An 18,286-nucleotide genomic window follows, 5' to 3' on the forward strand; every position below is an offset into this window, starting at 1 on the left:
GTGCTATGGGCTCATGTCTATTCTGATGTCTTCCTCTTTACTTCCTTCGGATTTCCCTAAATTTATTTTTGTCACTTTGTTGTAATCTCCACATTTCTGTCTACACCTTCCTTGCTGTGATCTCATCTGTTTACAAATGCATGAATTAGGAGTTGTACCAGCTTGCTCAGCCCCACGCTGTTCTGCTGTTCAATAGCCCGGTGGCTCAGTGGTTAGCACTTGCTACCTCACAGCTCAGGGGACCCAGGTTCAACTCCAGGCTCGGGTGACTGTCTGTGTGGAGTTTGCACATTCCACCCGTGTCTGCGAGGGTTTCCTCTGGGTGTTCTGGTTTCCTCCCATAATCCAAAGTTGCGCAAGATGGGTGAATTGGCCATGGGAAATTGCCCATAGCATTCAGGGATGTGTAGGTTAGGTCAGGGTTAAATATGGAGTAGGGGATTGGGTCTGGGCGGGTTACTCTTCGGAGGGTCGATATGGACTTGTTGGGCCAAAGGGCGTGTTTCATGTTGTAGGAATTCTATGATGATCATGGCTAATCTGAAAACTCTACATTCTCATCTGCTCCGGATAACCTTCCACCCCTAACTATCTTGGCCTTAAAAATATTCAAAGACACTGCTTCTACTACTTTTGAGGAAGAGAGTGCCAAAGGCTTATAATACTCTGAGAGAAGTAAATTCTCCTTATCTCACTCTTAAATAAGTGAACCCCGGTTTTTAAATAATGACTCCAGTTCTAGATTCTCCCATAATCCTCTCTGCATTCTCCCTGCCAAGATTACTCGGGATCGAATATGCTTCAGTCAAGCTGCCTTCTACTCCTCTAAACTCCAGGAGATCCAACCCCCCCAATCCTTTCTTCATACAACAACCCACCCACCCACCTAGTAACAACCAAAAGAAATGTGGATGCTGCAAATCAGAAACAGAAACAGAAATTGCTGGAAAAGCTCAGCAGGTCTGGCAGTACCTGTGGAGAGAAATCAGAATTAGTGTATCGGGTTGAGTGACCCAAACGTTTCTGAGGAAGGGTCACCAGACTCGAAATGTTAACTCTGATTTCTCTCCACAGACCCAGCCAGACCTGTTGAGCTTTTACAGAAATTACTGCTTTTGTTATTGTATTAGTCTAGTGAACCTTTTGTGAACTTCATCCAATGCATGCACATCCTTCATGAACTGAGATTCATTTTTCACTCACTATTCCATTTTCCCACAAATGGCAGGACACAGGTAAAGGACAGAGTAAGTGAGATTCACTGACCAGCTTTTATTAGCTTAGATTCCCTACAGTGTGGAAACAGGCCCTTTGGCCCAACAAATCAACACTGACCCTCTGACGAGTAGCCCACCCAGACACATTTCCCTCTGACAAGTGCACTGAACACTATGGGCAATTTAGCACAGCCAATTCACCTGACCTGCACATGTATGGACTGTGGGAGGAAACTGGAGCACCCGGACAAAACCCACGCAGACACGGGGAGAATGTGCAAACTCCACACAGACAGTTGCCTGAGGCAGGAATCGAACCTGGGACCCTGGTGCTGTGAGGCAGCAGTGCCACCATGCCACCCACGGTGAGTCAACACAGACAATGATTGAACAAATGGGCTTCTTCTCTGCTGTAACCAATGCCACCATTTGAATTGTTGAGGAGGTGCCGGTGTTGGACTGGGGTGGACAAGTCAGAGGTCACATGACACCAGATTATAGTCCAACAGATTTATTTGAAACCACAAGCTTTCAGAGCACTGCCCCTTCATCAGGTGAAGGGACCGAATTTAGAGGCAGGGAGATCAAAAGATCCCATTGTACTCTGGAGTAATCTTCTTCACTGTCCACTACACCTCCAATTTTTGTGTCATCTGCAAACTTACTAATTTACTAAGTTATTTTATTGTGAAAACAATTGGGGTTTCTTGAGACAAAGAATATTTGATTATGATCATCAGATAGCCCAAAGGACATCATAGTTCATGTGCTGTGGGATTAGGGGAGGATATTCTCTGCAGATCACATTGTTGTAAAGTTCTCATCCTTTAGTTCAAACTCTCCATGCCTTATTCCCCCTCCCCTATCTCTCTAATCTTTTCCAGCCCAACAATTCTCTGACATTATGTCATTCATACAATTCTGGCCTCTTGAGTATGTGATTACAATCGCTACACCATTGGTGGCTGTATGCTTGGGTTCCCAGTTCTTTAAATCTGGAATTCTGTGCCTGAACTCTTGGGCTCTCAATTTTTCTCTCCTTTGTTAAAAACCTTTTTAAATGTACCTGTTTGACCAGTCTCTCCACTTTCTCTCCTGACATGATGCACAGTGTCAAATTTCACTTTATAACACTATTGTGAAGTGCCTTGCGATGTTTCTTTACCTCAAAGAAGTCAGGTAAATGCAAGCTGTTGTTGTTCTTTGGACTGTTGGCCAGCCAGGGTTGAACATTAGAGAGTTGGCCATGATTGGATGGTCAGGGACTCTGCTTTGATTTTCCTTGGGATTCAGGATAGACTGACACAGGAAACCTTATGAAGGGCTTTTGCCCCAAATGTCGATCTTCCTGCTCCTCGGATGCTGCCTGACCTGCTGTGCTTTTCCAGTACCACTCTAATCTTGACTCTGATCTCCAGCATCTGCAGTCCTCACTTTCGCCTAGGACACAAAAAACAGCTATGGGGAGTTCATGAGAGCTTGAAATGCACGTGGTCTGTGGATGGAGCAGGCTAGAGGTTTGAATGGTTGTGGTCTAGCTGCTTAAATGAATTTGGAGGTTCATCTCACAGAACGTGTCATCTCTTCTGTACCACCCTGCTCAGATTTCCAGTTCCCTCTGTCACGAATTTACTGGGAAGGTCATTCTTGAAATGATATAGTCACACATGCGCCACCTAGTGCAGCTAGCTGGTACTGAGCTCAGTGATTGTCTTTCTGACTGAATCTGCTGCTTTCTGACAAGCTGGGCTGAAGCTGCATTCCATAGCACTAGCACTCCCAGCTCACTGGACTTACACCCAGGGACATGCAATGGATTTTAAGTGACCTCACATAAAACTCTGGAACAAAAAACAGAAATTGCTGGAGAAACTCAGCAGGTCTGGCAGCATGTGCGGAGAGCATGTGCGCTCAATCGGGGCATTTTGGCAAGGCATGTGGCAGCTGTGTAAGACTTTAGTTAGGCCACACTGGGGCAGTTTTGGTCACCACGTTTTTAGAAAGGATGTGGAAGCTCTGGTAAGGGTGCAAAGAGGTTCACCAGGATGTTCAATAAAAACTGCGGATGCTGTTAACCACAAACAAAATCAAAAGTGGCTGGAAAAGCTCAGCAGGTCTGGCAGCATCTGTGAAGAAAAATCAGAGTTAAGGTTTCAGGTCCAGTCACCAGCATTTAGACAGACACATGCAAAGGTAGGGAATACAGGTTGTTCTGCTATAACGTGTGTTCGCCGTAACGCAATTGACGAACTGGGGACACTGTTTGCTTTAAAGAGTGAACTTTTAAGACTTGTAATCAAAAGAGAAAATGCTGGAAAATCTCAGCAGGTCTGGCAGCATCTGTAAGGAGAGAAAAGAGCTGACGTTTCGAGTCTAACTGACCCTTTGTCAAAGCATTTCAAAACGTGTGTTGACTGTAAAACAATTACATCGTCAAAACTTTAAGTGCTGTTTCTAAAGCACGATTCTTCTATAACATGGGGCTGCACAAGAACGCAACCATTGTGTTACAGAGGAACTGATGTAGAGGGCCCATGTACAGGCAGATGGGATTAACTCAGAATGGCATTGTGCTCAGCACAGACATGATGGGCTGAAGGGCCTTTACCTGTGCTGTGCTGTTTTATGTATTGATGTACACCAATCCTCCCCTTTGATCTCTCACTCACTGCGGGGAAGTAGCAGCCTATTTCATTGAGTCTGCTCTTTATTGTGTCACAAGTTAGACCTTACCGATGTTTCACATGGACATGTCACACAGACCCTGCCTCAGGCACTGAGTTTAGGTGATTTTAAGTCTTGCAGCAAAACTAGGCAACAGGCTGAAAGGATTATAAACAGCGTTTGTGCAGATAATTATCGGCTGCTTGACTTAGAGAAAGAAAACAAGTAACGACAGGACTGGAAGATATTTAAAGGTTATAGTCAAGTTGTATTCATGCAAGTGAATGCCAGGAATTTGCTTAAACTCAGGGAGCGCTTTGTGGAAATTATACAACAATGCCAGTGATTGTAGTCTTTTGCTTGCTTTCTCCATAAGGGAAAAAATGCAATGATTTAACTCAGAGCATTGTGAATGGGAAGGTCAGGGGCTGCCGAACAAAGATGCTTCTGAGCTGTGCATTCCACAAGTTTAATTTGCAGTCACTGATTCCTAGGCCCCCACTAGATTAGATTAGATTACTTACAGTGTGGAAACAGGCCCTTCGGCCCAACAAGTCCACACCGACCCGCCGAAGCGTAACCCACCCATACCCCTACATTTACCCCTTACATAACACTACGGGCAATTTAGCACGGCCAATTCACCTGACCTGCACATCTTTTGTGACTGTGGGAGGAAACCGGAGCACCCGGAGGAAACCCATGCAGACACGGGGAGAACGTGCAAACTCCACACAGTCAGTCGCCTGAGGCAGGAATTGAACCCGGGTCTCTGGCGCTGTGAGGCAGCAGTGCTAACCACTGTGCCACCGTGCCGCCCACAAATTCGAAAGATTCTCTCTAGGTCCTAGAGCTCCAGCTTCCTTCAGGAGGTGAATATAATTGCTGTGGGTAGGTGTTAATACCGGTTTCAGTCCAACACGCCTGCACAGCGCTTAGTTCTGCCTGTACCCATATGTGCAATAAATGTTCCTCGACTTATCTTTCTTCCTAATGACTGACTATATTAATTAAGAGGCCAATGATCAAACCTGCACCACATCAATTACCAGCTTCAATTATAGAAGTTAACTGCAGACACTAACTTCAGCTGATAGATCCAGTTATTAAGCGTGGGTGAATTGCAGAATAAATGGTACAGCACAGTGTTTAACACACTATAAGCCAATGGGTGATACTGACTGGGCCCAATTAGAGTCATGGAGTCATAGAGATGTACAGCATGGAAACAGACCCTTCAGTCCAACCTGTCCATGCCGACCAGATATCCCAACCCAATCTAGTCCCATCTGCCAGCACCCAGCCCATATCCCTCCAAACCTTTCCTATTCATATACCCATCCAAATGCATCTTAAATGTTGCAATTGTACCAGCCTTCACCACTTCCCCAGGCAGCTCATTTCATACACATACCACCCTCTGCGTGAAAAGGTTGCCCCTTCGGTCTCTTTTATATCTTTCCCCTCTCACCCTAAACCTATGCCCTCTAGTTCTGGACTCCCGATCCCAGGGAAAAGACTTTGTCTATTTATCCTATCCATGCCCCTCATAATTTTGTAAACTTCTATAAGGTCACCCCTCAGCTCCAGGGAAAAAAGCCCCTGCCTGTTCAGCCTCTCCCTATAGCTCAAATCCTCCAACCCTGGCAACATCCTTGTAAATCTTTTCTGAACCCTTTCAAGTTTCACAACATCTTTCCGATAGGAAGGAGACCAGAATTGCACGCAATATTCCAACAGTGGCCTAACCAATGTCCTGTACAGCCGCAACATGACCTCCCAACTCCTGTACTCAATACTCTGACCAATAAAGGAAAGCATACCAAACGCCTCCTTCACTATCCTATTTACCTGCAACTCCACTTTCAAGGAGCTATGAACCTGCTCTCCAAGGTCTCTTTGTTCAGCAACACTCCCTAGGACCTTACCATTAAGTGTATAAGTCCTGCTAAGATTTGCTTTCCCAGAATGCAGCACCTCGCATTTATCTGAATTAAACTCCATCTGCCACTTCTCAGCCCATTGGCCCATCTGCTCCAGATCCTGTTTTAATCTGAGGTAACCCTCTTCGCTATCCACTACATCTCCAATTTTGGTGTCATCTACAAACTTACTAACTGTAACTCTTATGCTCACATCCAAATCATTTATGTAAATGACAAAAAGTAGAGGGCCCAGCACCGATCCTTGTGGCACTCCACTGGTCAGAGGCCTCCAGTCTGAAAAACAACCCTCCACCTCCACCCTCTGTCTTCTACCTTTGAGACACTTCTGTATCCAACTGGCTAGTTCTCCCTGTATTCCATGAGATCTAACCTTGCGAATCAGTTCTCCTATGACACAAATTTGAAGTCTGTATACACTTCTTGTTTTCTCTATTCATTCATGGGACGTGAACATCACTGGCCAGACCAGCACTTAATGCCTGTCTCCAGCTAGCCTTAAGAAGTTTCATAGAATCATAGAACCTCTACAGCGTGGAAGTAGCTCGTTCGGCCCATTGAACTCACACCGATCCTCTGAACAGCATCCCAACCCCCTACCTTATCCCTGTAACCCTACATTTGCCATGGCTAATCCACCTAGCCTGCTCATCACTGGACACTATGTGCAATTTAGCATGGCTGATCCACCTAACCTGCACATCTTTGGACTGTGAGAGGAAACTGGAGCACCTGGGGGAATGCCATACAAGACACAGGGAGACACAGACAGTTGCCTGAGGCTGGAATTGAACCCAGGTCTATGGTGATGTAAGGCAGCAGTGCTAACCACTGAGTCATCGTGCCGTCCCAAGGTTGGGATGAGTTGCCTTCTTGAATTGTTGGTACACTTGCAGTGCTGTTACGGTGGGATTTGTATGAGGAGCCCTGTGTCTATAATACATTGTGTGGTCAGGGCTCAACTGTTTGGAATTGGCTGGGTTCTCCGTTTCAATAGGCGACAAGAATGTGGGCCTCTGTCTCGATGGGCCAGAGATTGTAACTGAGGGTGCCTGGCTGCAGTGAGGAGGATATGTCCTTCAGACATGGCATAGGGTTTTCTCCACTGTATAAAATCTTTCATTGTTCCCCAGCAACTGTCCACCCTGGATTTCTTGATCCATCAGACCCTTGGCACTAAGGGTTCTTGCTTCCTGAGTGCTCGTTGGCCAAATAATTCCTCTTTGTAACGGCCAAGGAGGCTGGAGCCTATGTGCGTGTTAATAATGCACATAAGAGATCCCTGTCATCCATATAAATACCTATCTTCCACAGGACAAGTAGAGCTGCGGACCCCTGTCTGAATAAAGCCTCCAGATATATGGGCATCACAGACATAGAGCAGCATGCTGGCTCAATGATTAGCACTGCTGCCACACAGCATCAGGGAGCTGGGTTCGATTCCACCCTCGGGCGACTGTCAGTATGGAGTTTGCACATTCTCCCCGTGTCTCTGTGGATTTGTTTCTGTTACCTCCCACAGTCCAAAAGTGTGGACATTAGGTGGATTGGCCATGCTAAATTGCCCATGTTGTCCAGGTTTGTGTAGGCTAGGTGAGTTAGCTATGGGAAATGCAGGGCTACAGGACAGGCCAGGATCTTCTTCAGAGGATCAGTGCAGATGGGCTGAATGGCCTCTTTTCATACTGTCAGGATTCTATGACATCATTAACTGCATGATGAGGCATGGGGCCACTTTGATGAAAGCAGTTAAAACTTCATGCTGTGACAATTCTCATTTATCCAGGAAGTGATGTCTCTGTTTCAAATGCTGTTGTAGGTCAAAAGGCGAAGGAAGGTCCATTCTGGTGAATGGGAGATTAAAGGAGTTCTCAGATTTGTCCACATCCTGTCCAATGGAGTGACAGATATGGTCAAAGTGCCTCCAAATTGAAGACACAATCCTGATTCACCCTCTTATGAATTTTTCCTTATCTCAGTTACAGAGTTATGGAACAGAGGGTGACCAGTGTTTCTATCTTGGAGGCCAAACACATCAACATTAATGTTAAGAACCTGCCAATTAAGGCCTTGAAGCTGAAACTCCTCCCCTAGAGTCACTGACTCGTTTTGGGTGGGTTAACACCTTCAGTGTTTGCAGCCTTCCTGCACCATTCCTTATCAGTGACTATTCAACTGGAAAGGCGTCACAGTTAAGAGCACAGCTTTCCTCACCTGACATCCACATATTTTCAATTTTGAATCAGAGAAGAAGCCAACTGATAAAGATTAGAATTGTGAAAAAAACGACTTGATATTCCCCATTACAAGCCACCCCCTTGCTGTGGTAGCTATGGTGCTGTTAATGCCACTTGAACTGAAAACAATTTAATCAGGAAAAGCACAGCAGGTTAGACAACATCCGAGGAGCAGGAAAGTCAATGTTTTTGGCCGAATCCCATTGGGACTTTCCTGCTCCTCAGTTGCTGTCTGAACTGCTGTACTTTTCCAGTTTCACATCTATTGACTCTGACTTCCAGCATCTGCAGTCCTTACTGTCTACAATTTAATCAGTACTGGAGACGGAGGGTAGGATTTTCTGTGGCTTAATCGTATGTTGAATTCCTGATGGAATTTGTGGTGCTCCCCCAGGAGTCTGTACTGAGGCCTGTTTTTCCTCATAACGTCAAAAAAAATCACACAACATCAGGTTATAGTCCAACAGGTTTTTTTGGAAGCACTGGCTTTCGGAGCGCTGCTCCTTCAGCCTGGTGTTGTGTGATTTTTAATTTTGTCCGCCCCAGTCCACCACTAGCTCTACCACGTCATTTGAGCGGCACAGTGGTTAGCACTGCTGCCTCACAGTGCCAGAGACCCGGGTTCAATTCCCACCTTAGGCGACTGACTGTGTGGAGTTTGCACATTCTCCCCGTGTCTGCGTGGGTTTCCTCCGGGTGCTCCGGTTTCCTCCCACAGTCCAAAAATGTTAGGTGAATTGGCCATGCTAAACTGCCCGTAGTGTTAGGTGAAGGGGTAAATGTAGTGGAATGGGTTGCGCTTCGGGGGGTCGGTGTGGACTTGTTGGGCCGAAGGGCCTGTTTCCACACTGTAAGTAATCTAATCGTTTCTCCATAACAACTTCAATGAAGAAAGATGAGCTATTTATCACAGCTTGTTGACTGCACTAAGTTAGGTGGCACTGAAACAGTGTAGATGAGGGCAGAATAGGTCACTGACAATTTAAGTGGGTGGACCAAACTGTGGCAGATGGAGTTCAATGTGGGAAAGGGTGGGGTCATCCACTTGGTTTATCAGAATGTTTTCTAAATGGTGTCCAGGTTTGTGTAGGCCAGAAGCTGTGGAGAAGCAGCTGTTCAGGACATTGGTGAGGCCACTTTTGGAATACTGCATACAATTCTGGTCACCCTTTGAGAGGAAAGGTGCTGTTAAACTTGGGAGGGTACAGGAAAGATTTACAAGGTTGGAAGGTTTGAACTTCAGGGAGAGGCTGAATAGGCTGAGGCTGTTTTCCTTGGAGTGTCGGAGGCTGAGAGATGACCTTATAGAGGTTTATAAAATCATGAGGGGCATGGATAAGGTGATTAACCAAGATCTTTTCCCCAAGGTTGGGGAATCCAAAACCAGAGGCCATAGGTTTAAGGTGAGAGGGACAACTTTTAAAAGGGACCTAAGGGGCAACTTTTTCATGCAGAAGGTGGGACATGTATGGAATGAGCTGCCAGAGGAAGTGGTGGAGGCTGGTACAAATACAACATTCAAAATGAGTATATGAATAGGGAGAGATAGGTTGTTCAGCAATAATAGCAGGGAGCACTTATCCATTAAAAAAAAACTGGTGGGAATCTGGAATTCTTCCCTTGAAAGCTGTTGAGGCTCTAATTTTAAAGAGAAATTTAAAACCTGGGAGAGGTTTGGGTTTGCTAAGGATGTTGAGCAAAGTTGCAGCTCAGTTGAATGATGGAACAAGTTTGAGTGCTGGATGGTCTCCTCCTGTTCCTATATTATTAACTGAGGAATTTTTATTTAACCAATGCAATGTCAGTAAAGATCTTGATTTATTTCAATTTAATTGTCATTCATATTTCAAAGATCTGGATTTGAGACTGAGTCATTGAGTTGTGTTACAGCACGCAGTGAGGGTGGGGAGGAAGCTGCTTACTCGTGTTGCTCTGAAAACATGCAATTGCATTGTAGCTCAACAATGGATTCAAGGAATTGGACTTTGAGATGCTTGCTCTTTGTCAGAACTTGCAACCCTAACTTGGTCGCACCAAAAGCTGCTAAATCATCATGACAATTAGGAACCCTGTACACATTCAAGCTAACACACCTTCAATAGAAACTTTCCTTTCCCCACTGCGGGGACCCAAGATGAAATGTATCCGAGTTGAGTTCCTTGCTGATGTGAATGCATGGAACAAAACCGGCACTCAGGCTGCAGTTTCACACAGAGTTGTCTGGCTCAATGAGAGCTTGCGTTAAAACCATGAGACCTTGGAGCAGAAGTAGGTCATTCGGCCCATCGAGTCTGCACCACCATTCAATGAGATCATGGCTAGTTAGCCAGATAACCAATTGCTGTTTATCCTGTGGGAGGTCCCAGATGGCTATTGTGAAAAATGATAAAATTCATACTTATAGGCAAACCTCTGAAGCTAGAGCAGCACCAAATGAGTCTTAATCTGCATCTTTCCTGAGCTGTTTCAAATCCGAGTGTATTTGGTAGCAGAGAGAGAACATACTCTGCACTCAAACTGTCTGACCTGAGACTGCTTGGTGGGACAGTGTAGAGTGAGCTGTTCTCTGCCCTACCCTGTACTTCTTGATACTGGCATGAGTTAAGAAGGGAATGCATAAGGAGTGCGCCCTTGCATAGCTCAAACAGTTGAGAATTCACCACAAAGCAAACTCAATAACTGTTGAAATCGCAAAAGTAGCCCTCGGCCTTGACTCAGAGGCAGTGATCTGTCTCTGAGTTGTGCATACAAGCCCCACCTAAGAGATTTAAGCACATAATCTCGGCTGATACTTTAATGTATTACTGAGGGAGTGTTGCGCTGTGGGAAAAGAAATCCACCTTTTGCATAAAAAAAAGGCCTCTAGCTCTCTCAGGTGGCTGCAAGTCAGTTCAGAGCACAACAGTCCCCTGGCACTATTCAAAGACAAGCAAGGGTGATATTCTGATGACCTGAACAGCATTTACTCTTTCAACCAACACTTAAAAACTCATCTCACTGGATTTGGTGGGACCTAACCAAGTGCAAATTATCCATTGCCTTTCTTCTTACATGACTGCACTTCAAAGGCACTTTGTTTCCTGAGGTTATGGAATCCATATAAAGATGCATATTCTCTTTTTTTTTCAGAAGAGGTATAAATCACAGCTACAGAAGCTGCCTTTGATCAGACTGCACAACACTCGTGTCCCCATTATCATTCGTGAAATAACTCCAGACAGGTCGATATCCCATCACCAAGTCATCCTTTATTTAGTCCTTGACACTGATCCAGCTCCCTCAGAGCCAACTGTCAGAGTGAATAGAACCTCTGACACTCCTGTTTAATCTGTCAGCCAGGGCCAGAGGAAGTACCATTGCAACATTAAAGAGGCATTTGGATGGGTATATGAATAGGAAGGGTTTGGAGGGATATGGGCCAAATGCTAGCAGTGGGACTAGATTGGGTTGGGATATCTGGTCGGCATGGACGGGTTGGACCGAAGGGTCTGTTTCCGTGCTGTACATCTCTATGACTCTATGACTCTATGACTATAGCTCCCTGATTGGACCAGATTAACAGTTCCAATCAGGGAATTTCATTTTCTTTGAAAGGTCTACTTGGCTGACCTTGTTAGCTTCCTGATGAAGGGTGTATGCTCGAAACGTCGACTCATGTGCTCCTCGGATGCTGCCTCTCCTGCTGTGTTTTTCTAGCAATACACTCTTTGACCTGTAACACTCACTCCTATTAGCGAAAGCAGCTCTACTCTCAGAGCTAAGTGCAACCAGAGATACTAACAAGGAGCCAGCAGCAGAAAGAAACAGCTTTCTTTTCAAAAACCTTACCTTTAAACAAAATAGGAGCAATTAACGAAACACCACAGTCTCTGGAAATTGGACGAAAAACAGAAGATTTTAGAAATGGAGGGAAGGCAGCATTAGTGGGGAGGACAGTCAATGCCTTTGGTGTGTAGGTTCTGGAACATATTACAGAGGAACCTCGATTATCCGAAGGACTTGGATGAGGAGCATTTCGTTTGGTTAATCAAATTCCGGATATCCAAATGCCGGATAACATCGTTTAGCTGAGCATTGGGATCTTGCAATCTTGCCGGATAATCCAATATTCGGATAATCCAATGCCAGATAATCGAGGTTCCTCTGTACTTCTGAAGAACAGGCAGGTCAGATTGCAACATGAACTGTTTCTCTCTCCACAGATGCTGCCAGACCTGCTGAGTCTCTCCAGCATTTTCTGTGTTTGAAATATTACTGATCATCCAGGTAGTCCAAGGGCTGGTCTGGAATGCAACTCTCTGACGGGGGGTTACCCTGTAACAGAGACCACATGAGAGAACCGGCGAGAAGCCTCATCGCCACCGCTCTGAATCAGGCCAGCTAATGCATTCTTGGCAGCAGCAATCGTAAACACACGTAACAGTGAAGTTCTACAAGCAAGCTTCAATTCTCAACATCTGTGCGACTGGAAACAAAGAAATTGCTTGAACATAGAATCTGATGCAAGACTGAAACTCACCAGCTGGAAACCAGACATCAACTCTTTGGCATGCCTTTCATCTATTGATTCCAATAAGGATTTCTGGGAGTGGCAAATGGAAACATCTGGTAGGTAGTCTGCGGGTCTCTTGAGAGATCTGTGGGTCAAACATTTGAGACTGACTGAACTACCACATTGGCGTTTACTTTATGACGTAGAATACTTTCCAGAAACCAGGCTTATATAGGATTGTCTAGGATAATGAAACAGAAATTGGATGCTCATCTGCCTAAAGCATCTTCATACACTTTGTTCCCTTTAAGAACAATGGGAAGATCTGACAGTTGATTGGCTTCTTGAATCACATTGGAGTGGTCCTTCCACAGTCAGCACGGAGCTCTGGCCCAGAGTTAGGGGCACTATCCAAGACACCACACGACCTTCATTATAGACCATTTGGCCCATTCAATCTATGCTAACTTTTATGTTCCATCCATCTTTCCTCTTGTTCCTCAGATACAGGTCTGGCTTCCCTGAAATACATCAATTCAGCAATAATCTGCTCATTAATACCCAGTCTGGGTTCACCCTGGGAGAAAGGAAGATGGTTGTAGTTTTGAGGTCAATTGTGTAAGTCTTAGGACAACACTGCAGGAATTCTGTGGGCAGTTCCTGGGCCCAACCATCTTCAATGGCTTTATCAATGTTCTTACTGATGATTGCACGACATTCAACACCACTTGCAATTTCTCAGATACTAAAGCAGCCCAAGTCCATAATGATACAAACTTGGGCTAACGGTTGGCAAGTAACATTCTCACCATAGGTTTTAGGCGATGACTATCTCCTGTGAGGGAATCTAACCGTAACCCCTTGACATTCAATGGCATTACTGTCGCTAAATCCCCCCACTAGCAACATCCTGGTAGCTACCATTGAGAAGAAGCTGAATTGGAGCAGCCCATATAAACACAGGGCTACAAGAGCAGGTCAGCAGCTCAGAATCTGCAAAGAGAAATTCAACTCCTGACTCTCAAAAAGCTGTCCACCATCTACAGGAGTGTGATGGGTAACTCTGCACTTGCCTGGTTGGTTGCAGCTCCAACAAACTTGACACCATCTCGAGAAAGAGCAGCCCACTTGATTGGCATCACCTTCAACAATGAATCCTTTAACACAAACACAGTGGTGGCACAGTGATCTCTACTACCGAGAAGAATAAGGGTAATAAATGCATGGGAACACCAGCACCTGTAAATCTCATTCCAAACCATACATGACCCTGATTTGGAGAACGTGAGGACTGCAGATGCTGGAGATTCGAGTCGAAAATGTGGTGCTGGAAAAGTGCAGCAGGTCAAGAGGCATCCAAGGAGCAGGAGAATAGGCATTTTAGGCATAAGCCCTTCCTGATGAAGGACTTAAACCTGAAATGTCGATTCTCCTGCTCATTGGATGCCGCTTGACCTGCTGTGCTTTTCCAGCATCACACCTATGACCCTGATTTGGAACTATATTATTGTTCCTTCATTGTCACTGGGTCAGAATCCTCTCAGCAATGTGGGGGTCCCAATACCTCCACTACTACTCCCTATGGTCATGGATTCCACATTCCCATCAACCTTTAGTTAAAAACATATTTCTTCTGAATTCCTCACTAATGTCTTGGTGACTATCTTTTACAGACAGTCTGTGGTTACTCTCTTCCCCACAAAAAAAAGATATTCAGACTCTATCAAAACTGTATGGAAATGTAAAGGGTTCCCGTCACTGCTTTGCCTTCCCTTCTACTCCCTCACCTCCCTAAAGAGAAGAGGGTCAACCCTTCAACCTTCTGAGAGCTGTATCCAGGCATTTCAGGTATTATCCCTGTGATTTTTCCCTGCTCCGTCTGCATTCTCTCTAATGTCCACTTTATACTATAGTCACCAGACCGCCTTAGAGCACAACGTGTGGTCTAACCAAGATTCACTGCAGGTTTAACATTACACTCTTACTTTTCAATTTGATCAAAGCGATTCACTAAATCAACACCAAGCCTTTAATATCAGCGTATCATTTGATGTTAGATTGCTAGTGATCCATTAACCAAAGCAGCCGACGTTTCACATGTTTGTTTGCATTGTCTTGTTCAATAAAAGCAATAATCTGCTGTCTCCCCCCTACCCGTCGCCTTCCTAACGAATTCCTCCTCTTTCTGTTGAAATCACCCTGTTCAGAGATATTTTTAACTTTTCTCTGGAGCAGATGGGAGTTGAACCAGGCCTCCTGGTTCAGAGGTAGGGGCACTACCACAGTTCCACTAGCGCCCCAAATCACGCAGAGGGTAGTGCGTGCATGAAAGAGCTGCCAGAGGAAGTGGTGGGGGCTGGTACAATAACAACATTTAAAAGGCATCTGCATGGGTACAGTAAAAGGAAAGGTTGAGAGGGATATGGGCCAAATGCTGGCAAATGGGACTAGATTTCTTTAGCATATCTGGTCAGCATGGATGAATTGGACCAAGAGGTTTCCTTCCATTGCTGTATAACTCCATGACTCTACATCATCCAAACAGCAGCTGCTCTCTATTATTCCTGAAGCACATCTGGATTCATCTGGCCTTCTTGTGGTGCAGTCGTAGTGTCTCTACTGCTGGAGGCCCGAGTTCAAGTCCCACCTGCTCCAGAGGCGTGTAGTAATATCTTTGAATGGGTCTTTAGATAAAAAGCAAAAAAAAGTCTTGATTCATAATAGAAGCCCTTTTTAAGGTATTTTAGGTGCTGGAGGTGATTTCCTCGAATTCCAGGAGCAGCAATTACTGTTTTATACGCTGTTGCATTGTTTTGGAACTTTGGAAAAAAAAAAGTCAAAACAACAGCAGTTTTAAAAGGGAGAAGAACAGACAAAGGAAGCACATGGTGAGGACAGTGCAGGAGAGCGAGAGAGAGAGAGAGAGAGAGAGAGAGAGAGAACCTGCAGTTACTGCCTTTGCTGTTTTTGAATTCATGTGCCGCTGGACATCGAGTGCATCTGGGACAATTAGCAAACAGTGAATTTCACAACTGATCTTGGAGGAACTGGTTTGGGCGACGTTCACAGCACAGAATCAGATAAGTTAATTGTTGTTTTAAGTCTGTCCAAGAGAAAGGCTGTATTAATGAGTACAGTGGGTTCTTTCTTGATTATATGTTTTTGGAGAGAAGTCTCTTGATTAAACTTAAAATATAAGCCATAGCTATTAATTTAACCTGGGGCAGTGTTAGTAGAGGAATAAGACGTTGTTATTTTCTGGTCTGTAGATTGTGAAGGAGCAAAAATGGCCTTTGCAGTGATATGTACTTCTTGTCAGATGTGAGAGTTTAAAGAGAGTTTAAGGGTTACTGAGGATTATATCTGCCATAAATGCTGCTGGATGCGAATCTTATCAGATCGAGTGGATCGGTTGGAGAGACAGTCAGAAGCGATGAGGAATTTGCAACAGCAACAGTATGTGCTGGATGGCAGTTATAGGAAGGGGGGAAAGTCTCAGATACAGTCACATAGATGGGTTAACTCCAGGGAGGGTGAGAGAGGTCGGCACCTAGGGCAGGAGTCTTTTGTGGATATACCCCTTTCAAACAGGTATGATGTTTTGACAAATGAATTCTCAGGGGAACATAGCACAAACAGCCAAGTTTCTGGTATTGAGACTGGCTCTAATGCAACGAGGGGTACGTTGGCTTCCAAGAGATCAATTGTGTTAGGGGATTCTGTAGTCCTAGGTACAGACAGACGTTTCTGTGGCCAGCAGAGAAAAAGCAGAATGGTGTGTTGTTTCCCTGGTGCCAGGATCAAGGATGTCTCAGAGAAGGTGCACAATGTTCTCACGTGGGAGAGGGGCCAGTAAGAGATCATTGTCTACATTGGAACCAACGATAAAGAAGGGAAAAGGTTGAGATTCTGAAGGGAGATTACAGAGAGTTAGGCAGAAATTTAAAAAGGAGGTCCTCAACGGCAGTAATATCTGGATTACTCCCAGTGCTACGAGCTAGTGAGGACAGGAATAGGAGGATAGAGCAGATAAATGCATAACTGAGGAGCTGGTGTTTGGGAGAAGGATTCACATTTTTGGATCATTGGAATCTCTTTTGGGGTAGAAATGACCTGTACAAGAAGGACGGATTGCACCTAAATTGGAAGGGGACTAATATACTGGCAGGGAAATTTACTAGAACTGCAGGGAAATTTGCTAGAACTGCTTGGGAGGATTTAAACTAATAAGGTGGTGGTGGTGGTGGTGGTGGTGGTGGGGTGGGACCCAGGGAGTTAGTAAGTCAATCTGAGACTGGTACAGTTGAGAACAGAAGTGAATCAAACAGTCAGGGCAGGCAGGGACAAGGTAGGACTAATAAGTTAAACTGCATTTATTTCAATGCAAGGGGCCTAACAGGGAAGGCAGATGAACTCAGGGCATGGTTAGGAACATGGGACTGGGATATCATAGCAATTACAGAAATATGGCTCAGGGATGGGCAGGACCGGCAGTTTAATGTTCCAGGATACAAATGCTACAGGAAAGATAGAAAGGGAGGAAAGAGAGGAGGGGGAGTGGTATTTTTGATAAGGGATAGCATTACAGCTGAGGGAGGATATTCCCGGAAATACATTCAGGGAAGTTATTTGGGTGGAACTGGGAAATAAGAAAGGGAGTGGGCGGCACGGTGGCACAGTGGTTAGCACTGCTGCCTCACAGCGCCAGCGTTCAATTCCCGTCTCTGGCGACTGTCTGTGTGGAGTTTGCACATTCTCCCCATGTCTGCGTGGGTTTCCTCCGGGTGCTCTGGTTTCCTCCCACAGTCCAAAGATGTGCAGGTTAGATGAATTGACCATGCTAAATTGCCCGTAGTATTAGGTAAGGGGTAAATGTAGGGGCATGGGGGGGTTGCGCTTCGGCGGGGCGGTGTGGACTTGTTGGGCCGAAGGGCCTGTTTCCACACTGTAAGTAATCTAATCTAATCTAATGGATGATCACCTTATTGGGATTGTATTATAGACCCCCTAATAGTCAGAGGGAAATTGAGAAACAAACTTGTAAGGAGATCTCGGCTATCTGTAAGAATAATAGGGTAGTTATGGTCGGGGATTTTAACTTTCCAAACATCGACAGGGACTGCCATAGTGTTAAAGGTTTAGTCTACAAGACAACTTTCAGATTTCAGTATGTGGATGTACTTACCAGAGAAGGTGTAAAACTTGACCTACTCTTAGGAAATAAGGCAGGGCAGGTGACTGAGGTGTCAGTGGGGGAGCATTTTGGAAAAGGATAGACCAGATCTAAAAGTTGAAGTTCTAAATTGGAGAAAGGCCAATTTTGACAGTATTAGGCAAGAACTTGGAGAGCCAGGAGGGGGCACGAGAAAGGCTTGGCAGAACGGATTAGGGAGAACACAAAGGCATTTTACACTTATGTGCAGAATAAGAGAATGGTCAAAGAAAGAGTAGGGCCGATCAGGGATAGCGTAGGGAACTTGTGTGTGGAGTCTGAGGAGGTAGGGGAAGCCCTAAATGAGTTTTTTGCTTCTGTCTTTACGAAAGAAATGAACTTTGTAGTGAATGAAACCTTTGAAGAGCAGGTGTGCATGCTGGAATGGATATAGAGGAAGCTGATGTGCTGAAAATTTTGTCAAACATTAAGATTGACAAGTCGCCAGGCCCGGACCAGATTTGTCCTCGGCTGCTTTGGGAAACAAGAAATGCAATTGCTTCGCCACTTGTGAAGATCTT

The sequence above is a fragment of the Chiloscyllium plagiosum genome, unplaced genomic scaffold (assembly GCF_037043375.1).
Source record: "Chiloscyllium plagiosum isolate Xiang-an unplaced genomic scaffold, Cpla_swu_hap1 HiC_scaffold_37, whole genome shotgun sequence".
NCBI classification, from domain to species: domain Eukaryota; kingdom Metazoa; phylum Chordata; class Chondrichthyes; order Orectolobiformes; family Hemiscylliidae; genus Chiloscyllium; species Chiloscyllium plagiosum.